Below are 7,821 nucleotides of genomic sequence, written 5' to 3'. Positions count from 1 at the left end.
GCCCCATAGATGAACATTTAAGGTATTTCCAATTTTTTTTTTTTTTCTAAAAGAAACAGGGTCTCACTCTTTACCCAGGCTCAAGTGCAGTGGCACAATCATCACTCACTGCAGCCTCCAACTCTTGGGTTCAAACAATCCTCTCACCTCAGCCTCCTGAGTAGCTAGGACTACAGGCACACACCACTACACCCAGCTAATTTTTAAAATTTTTTTGTGTAGACAGGGTTTATGTTGCTCAGGCTACGTTATTTCCAATCTGATGCAAACAATACTACAGTGACTACCATTGCATATATATCAGTTCACATGTGTGAACATCCATCTGTCAAATAAATTCCTAAAAGTGGAATTGCTGGGTCAGACAGTGCATGCATTTATAATTTTGATAGACATGGCCAAATTGTCCTCTGTCGGAGAGCAGCACATACTTTTTAACCCAGTATCTAGCCTTAAGTATTTTCTCCATCTTTTGTTGTCCATAAATAACAAAGTTAAGACTTAGCTTCAGGCATAAACCACTTCCTCTATTTGTCCACTCAAATGTAATCTGCAATATGTCAAAGGCCTCTTAGGTGACAAACACTTGCTGGGTGCTGAGAAACAAAGATGCACAAGACACAGGTGCTGTCCTTGGAAGTGAGTCTGGAAGCTGGGGGTAGGGGAGGCGAGAAGGAAGGGATGTGTAAGAAGGGTTCCTACTGCTGTCCATCAGGCACTAAACACCCACGGAAGAATTGACCTCCTTATCCCAGCACCCAGCAAAGCAGGGCATGGATCAGATGCCCAGCACACACTGAATGGGTGAAAGATTAAATCATTGAACGTCTGGTGTGGAGGAAAGAGGGAAAGGCAGCAGATTGGAGCCTCCCCCAAGAGTCTCGCCCTGTCGCCCAGGCTGGAGTGCGGTGACGCAATCACAGCTCACTGCAGCTCTGACCTCCCGGGCTCAAGCAATCCTCCCATCTCAGCTTCCTCAGCAGCTGGGACTACAGGCACATACCACCATGCCCAGCTAATTTTTGTATTTTTTGTAGAGATGGGATCTCATCATGTTGGCCAGGCTGATCTCAAACTCCTGGGCTCAAGTGATCCTCCCAACTCGGCCTCCCACAGTGTTGGGATTACAGGCGTGAGTGACTTTTCTTGAGGATCAGTTTCAACATATGAAATTCTGAGTCAGAGGAGCTAAATGTCTGCTGGCTTCCTGACTCACAAAGATCAGTTTGGGACCAGGTGCGGTGGCTCACTCCTGTAATCCCAGCACTTTAGGAGGCCAAGGTAGGCGGATCAGGATTTCAAGACCAACCTGACCAACGTGGTGAAACCCCGTCTCTACAAAACACAAAAATTAGCTGGGCATGGTGGTGGGTGCCTATAATCCCAGCTAGTCGGGAGACTGAGGTGGGAGAATTGCTTGAACCCGGGAGGCAGAGGTTGCAGTAAGCCGAGATCACGCCATTGCACTCCAGCCTGGATGACAGAGAGAGACACCATCTCACAAAAAAATTAAAAATTAATTAATTAAAAATCAGTTTGATTGGTGAGGAGGTGTGAAGGTCACGAATGATCTGGAGGCAGATCTGAGTGAATGGAGTTTGGGAGGTCCCCTGATTAACCCTGGACAATGGGCATCTCCACCAAATAAGCCAGAGGACCTCTGAGTTGAGACAGAGGTGAAGAAGGGAGGATACTAGTGTGAGCTGCCCAAGAGAAGTTCCCCATTTCCCCACTCTGGGGTGGAATGCAGCTGCTCTGTGGGGAACAACCATTCTCCCTGCCCGCTGCAAACTAGGGCACACCCTTTGCAGTCCAGAGTCCGCACCCTCCTGGTGCGGAAAGGATGCCCATCCCCTGCCCCACCAACCAGATTCCAAGCCCCAGAAATTGATCTGACGGTTTGGAAACTCCAGCTGCATCCCCAGGAATGCAGATACCCATTTCTCTATCTGGGGAAGGAAACCAGCATAGTTTCAGCTCCTCTGGTTCATGTCCTAGAATTTTAGAAAGAACAGTAAAATATATAACCCTTACAAAAAAAATCAAGAACCAATCAAATCCACCTGTTTTACAGAAGAGGAAACTGAGTCCCAGAGAGGTGAAGTGGGCCGCCCGAGGTCACACAGAGGGTAAGAGGCTGAGCAAGATCTGGAAACAGGGCTCCCGGCTCTGTAACCGGTGCTGTCTGCTCTGAACGAGGGGGTGGGGGTGGGGATGGTGACCTAGACGTGGCTCTGGGAAGACAGAGAGAACTGTGCCAGAGCTGGAGGCAGGTTCAGAGATGGGGTCGTGGGTGGGACTCATCTACCTACACCTGTCCCAGTTTCTGGATTGTAAATCCTCCAGGAATTCCTGATATTCTACTTATGTCCAAGTTCCCTGCTTGGAAGCAGGTTTGCCAGCATGGGTTTCCAAGCGTTGTCAGCCCTGAGAAGGGAGGCACAGTGTGGAGAGAAGCAGCCTGCTGAGGGCTGGGTTTACTGGGCAACCAAGTCCAAGGACCACCTTGAGGGAGAGCTGTCCCAGCTCTGTGCTCCCCGTGGGCCCAGCTTTGTGCTCCCCGTAGGCCCAGGGTGGCTTCTAGTAGTGACTCAGGGCTCATGGGCAGTGTTCCTGGGAACAGAGTAGGAAGGGGTGGCAGCCAGCCCGGATCTCCTGTTCCCTGGACAGAGGCTGGTGGACGACTCCTCATCCTGATCTCTTAGGACTTTGACTCCCCTTAAGAAGCTGCTTTGAAAGTTTTCCAGAATTTGATTTTACTTGCATTAAACCCTTAGGAGAGTCTCACCTTGGAATTGAGCTTTTGAAATACTTTTCTGGGTACTCTTGAGCCCCTGGCCTAGCCCCAGCCAGGGATTCTAAGGGGTGAGGGATATGTGTGTTCCTTTCTCCTGAGGTGGAAGAGCAAGAAAACAATTCCCCTCCTAGAGCAGACAGACTTGCATGAAATGGTGAAATAACAAACCACCTCTGACATCAGCAAGGGCCTTCAGGTTCTTCAGCTCCTGGTAATCCTCACAGCACCCCTATGATAGATTTTTTAAATCCCTTCTACAGGTAGGGACATTGAGGCACAATGAGGGACACTGAGGCACACGGACATTGAAGCACTTGCACACGCAAGTCATGTCACTTGCCCCAGGACACAAGAGGAAAGAACCCAAAGACAGGGCTCCATGGCTCTTTGCCTGGACAGAGTGACTTAGATCCATTTCAAGTCCTTGCCCTGGAGGCCCAGCCCTCACCCCCATAGACCCCAAGCCTCCCCAAGAGCTGACTAGCTTTATTTTTAAATTTTATTTTATTTTTTGAGATGGAATCTCACTCTGTCCCCAGGCTGGAGTGCAGTGGCACAATCTCGGCTCACCGCAACCTCTGACTCCCTGGTTCAAGCGATTTTCCTGCCTCAGCCTCCCAAGTAGCTAGAATTACAGGCATGTACCACCATGCCCAGCTAATTTTTGTATTTTTAATAGAGATGGGGTTGCACCATGTTGGCCAGGATGGTCTCGATCTCCTGACCTGGTGATCAGCCCGCCTCGGCCTCTCAAAGTGCTGGGATTACAGGCGTGAGCCACTGCGCCCAGCCCTGACTAGCTTTTTAACCACAAACTCACTCTAAAGGCAATTGGAAAACACTGGTAGGTCAGTGTTTTCAAAATTTTGGGGCTGAAACTCACAATAAGAAATGCATTTAGGCCAGGTGCAGTGGCTCTCCCCTGTAATCCCAGCACTTTGGGAGGCTGAGGCAGGAGGATCACTGGAGCCCAGGAGTTCAAGACCAGCCTGGGCAACATAGTGAGACCCTGTCTCTATTTTTTTTTTTTTAAGAAATGTATTTAACGCCACAAGCAGTAATCAGACACACAAACATAATCATAGCTCTTAGGATAATTTGTAATTATTGTATTTATAAATATGTAAAATCAAACAAAGTTGCAGGAAGTAACACTTTTACTGCCTGAGAAACACCCTGGCATTTTCTATTATCTGCTGTTCTGTTCTAAGCAATTCTCTTGCCTCATTATTTCCAAAAAGTACTCAAGTGGCTCCCTAAATTATTTCCATGACTTGAATTTTGAAAAGCACCCTGGTGGACAGCAGCTTGGGTCCCCCCGACCCTTGTCAGCAGGTGGGCGAAGCTGGCAGTGAGGACAAAAGTCTGATTCTGTGCACTTGTGCCTGGCATTGAACGGTACCCTGTGGGGACACAGGAAAAGATACTCCTCCCTGGATGTCGCCCTCAAGTCACTTACAAGCAAATGAAACAAGGCCGCACGTAAAACAAAGCCAAAGCAAATTAAAGGCAGAAAGAATAGGTGCCTCTGAAGGACTGTATTATTTTGCCAGGACTGTCATTGCAAAATACCACAGGCTGGGTGGTTTCAACAATAGAAATTTATTTTCTAACAGTTCTGGAATCTGGGCGTCTAAGATCGAGGTGCCAGCAGGGTTGGTTTCTCCTGAGGCTTCTGTCCCTGCTTGCAGACGGCTGTCCTCTTACTGCCTCCTCACACGGTCATCCCTCTGTGCACATGCACCCCTGGGGTCTCCTTGCATGTCCACACTTCCTTTTCTTATAAGGACACCAGCCATACTGGATTAGGACCCACCCTAATGGCCTCATTTTACTTAATTGCCTCTTTAAAGGTACTGTCTCCAAATAGTCACATTCAAAGGTACTGGGAGTTAAGACTTCAACGTATGAATTTGGGGGACACAGTTTAGTGTCCTGCTATGTGTGCGGCACATTAGCTCATGTGTTTTCACCCTAGCCTGGGTGCTGCAGCCCTTATTCCTGTTTTTTGGGGTTTTTTTGAGACAGAGTTTCGCTCTGTTGCCCAGGCTGGAGTGCAATGGCGCAGTCTTGACTCACTGCAACATCTGCCTCCCAGGTTCAAGCAATTCTCTTGCCTCAGCCTCCCAAGTAGCTGGGATTACAGGCACCCACCACCACACCCGGCTAATTTTTGTATTTTTAGTAGAGACAGGTTTTCACCATGTTAGCCAGGCTGGTCTTGAACTCCTGACCTCAGGTGGTCCGCCTGCCTCAGCCTCCCAAAGTGCTGGGATTACTAGCGTGAGCCACCGTGCCCAGCCTTATTCCTATTTTAAAGATGAAGAGTCTAAGATAACAGTTTTGGAAAATAAAGAAAACAAAAAGGCCAGGCGCGGTGGCTCAGGCCTGTAATCCCAGCACTTTGGGAGGCCGAGGCGGATGGATCACCAGGTCAAGAGATCGAGACCATGCTGGCCAACGTGGTGAAACCCCGTTTCTACTAAAAATACAAAAATTAGTTGGGCGCGGTGGCAGGCACCTGTAGTCCCACCTATTCAGGAGGCTGAGGCAAGATAATCGCTTGAACCCAGGAGGCAAAAGTTGCAGTGAGCCGAGATCGAGCCACTGCACTCCAGCTTGGCAACAAAGCGATATTCCATCTCAAAAAAAAAAAAAAAAAAAAATGAGGCTGGGCACGGTGGCTCACGCTTGTAATTCCACACTTTAGGAGGCTGACGTGGGCGGATCACCTGAGACCAGGAGTTCGAGACCAGCCTGGCCAACATGGTGAAACTCCATCTGTACTAAAAATACGAAAAAAGAAAATTAGTTGGGCGTGGTGGTGCATGCCTGTAGTCCCAGCTACTCCGGAGGCTGAGGCACAAGAATCACTTGAACCTGGGAGGTGGAGGTTGCTGTGGGCTGAGATCACACCACTCCACTCCAGCCTGGGCAACAAGAGCGAAACACTGTCTCAAATAAAAAAAGAAAAAAAAATGAGGAGGATTACATGCCTGTAATCCTAGCACTTTGGGAGGCCGAGGCAGGTGGATCATCTGAGGTCAGGAGTTCGAGACCAGCCTGGTCTAAAAATACAAAAATTAGTCGGGTATAGTAGTGCACGACTATAGTCCCAGCTACTTGGGAGGTTGAGGCAGGAGAATTGCTGGAACCCAGGAGGCAGAGGGTGCAGTGAGCCAAGAGTATGCCACTGCACTCCAGCCTGGGTGACAGAGTGAAACTCTGTCTCAAAAAAAAAAAAAAAATGAGGAGGCTGGGGTTGGGAGCAGCTGGTAATGGCCAGTGGTCTGCCAGCTGAGAAGGAATGTCGCAGCATTTGGGTTCACACTTTGCCCCTCACATGTCACCTTGCTGTGGTTGAAGCAGGTGGGCTGAGTTTTAAAAGGCCATCCTATACTTACCTGGCAGGGGAAATACTATGATCATGAAGGTGGTTTTCCCAGGGCGAGGCTTATCCATTGCATTCTGGATGTGCTGACCCCTGTGATTTCCCCAAATGAAAAGAAATTCAAAGAAAATAAAAGGCCATCCTGCTGTGCAGATAGGAGATGAGTGAGGCCAGAGGAGTGGCAGGAGGAGGTGCCTAGGCTGGTCCTCATAGCTTTGTCCAGATGGAAGGAAGAGGAGAGCTTTCCAGGCTGGGACGGTGGGAGCTGAAAGGGCCCACTGAGAACTCCTCCCATGTCATTGGGGTGCTGGGCCCGGGGACTGAGTCCTGGAGAGGAGGAAGGATGCAGTGCTCACATGTTTATCTCATGTGAAGGCTTGTCTTCTCTCTCTTCTCAAGGCCAGGCAGGGCCATTCATTCCTCCGTGTTCCCCATCCGGCCTAGCGTGCTGTTCAGAATGAAGATCTCCAGGTATCCATAGGACCCTCTAGACACGAGACCGTGGGAGGAAATAGGGCAGTGGGTCTCAGTCTTATGCCCCTGACCTTTAAAGGTGTATAAGGTGTGTACCTGAGGAAGAAGCAAGCAATTGCTAGTTACAAACACTCCTAGCGCATGAGGGCACGGTATATTTTTCCCGCTATTTTTAACTGTCCACAGAGAGACACCCTTCTGCCAATATGGAGTCAGCATCAGAGGGTCCTTTCTCTCTTCTGGCTCCTCTTCCTTTCTTCCCTGCATCCACTGGAATTCTCCAGGTCCTCCCATGTTTCTTCGAGTGAGGTTTTTGCTAGACAAACCCATCTTTCTTTGACTAAAATCAGTCACCTCTCATGCTGCCTACTGTTTCACCAAAAGACCCGTTCAATGGGGTGCTGGTAAATGTTGCACAACCAGCTCTCCAGGGGAGAAAAGGTATATCCATGACCCCAAAAAATCAATAATAGTAAAGTGCAGCAAAGCAACTAGGAAGTGCTGTGCTGTGAGTATATGTTACCTTTGTTTTGAATATAATTTATTTAATTCTGAGTTTATAGCATGCATTCTCAACAGGGGCAAAAACTGACTCTTAGTGGAGAAAAAAAACAAAAAATCTTGCTGGGTGCAGTGGCTCACACCTGTAATCCCAACACTTTGGGAGTCTGAGGAGGGCAAATCGATGGAGCCCAGGAGTTTGAGACCAGCCTGGGCAACATAATGAAACCCTGCCTCTATCAAAAGAAATACAAAGATCAGCCAGGCATGGTGGTACGCGCCTGTAGTCTCGGCTATTCTGGAGGTTGAGGTGGGAGGATCACCTGAACCTGGGAGGTGGAGGTTGCAGTGAGCCGTGATCGCACCACTGCACTCCAGCCTGGGCAACAGACTGAGACTCTGTCTCAAAAAAAAAGCAAAAAACTTAATCATTTTATGTATAAAGCACAGATGTCTATCCAGTACTTACGCAGATATACAGTATCTGCGATATTAAAATTTTATGGGAGAGTGATGGTAGGAGATTGGAGGAGAATAATGTCTTGAAAATCTTCTCAGGAGGCAAGGATGAACAAAAGGTTGAGAAACCCTGTCCATATAATTTAATTTAATTTTAATGATGGTTGTGTTTAACAACCAGCTCACTAAATTCCTGAAT

General features: G+C 48.4%; 1 pseudogene; it reads left to right on the top strand.

The window, feature by feature from the left end:
• The first annotated feature begins 6,193 nt into the window (after positions 1 to 6,193).
• Positions 6,194 to 6,326, top strand: LOC115831089 (annotated as a pseudogene).
• Positions 6,327 to 7,821: the final 1,495 nt, after the last annotated feature.

The sequence above is a fragment of the Nomascus leucogenys genome, chromosome 17 (assembly GCF_006542625.1).
Source record: "Nomascus leucogenys isolate Asia chromosome 17, Asia_NLE_v1, whole genome shotgun sequence".
Classification (NCBI taxonomy): Eukaryota; Metazoa; Chordata; class Mammalia; order Primates; family Hylobatidae; genus Nomascus; species Nomascus leucogenys.
Note: the sequence above shows the minus strand (reverse complement) of the source record. Positions and strands in the feature narration are given on the sequence as shown.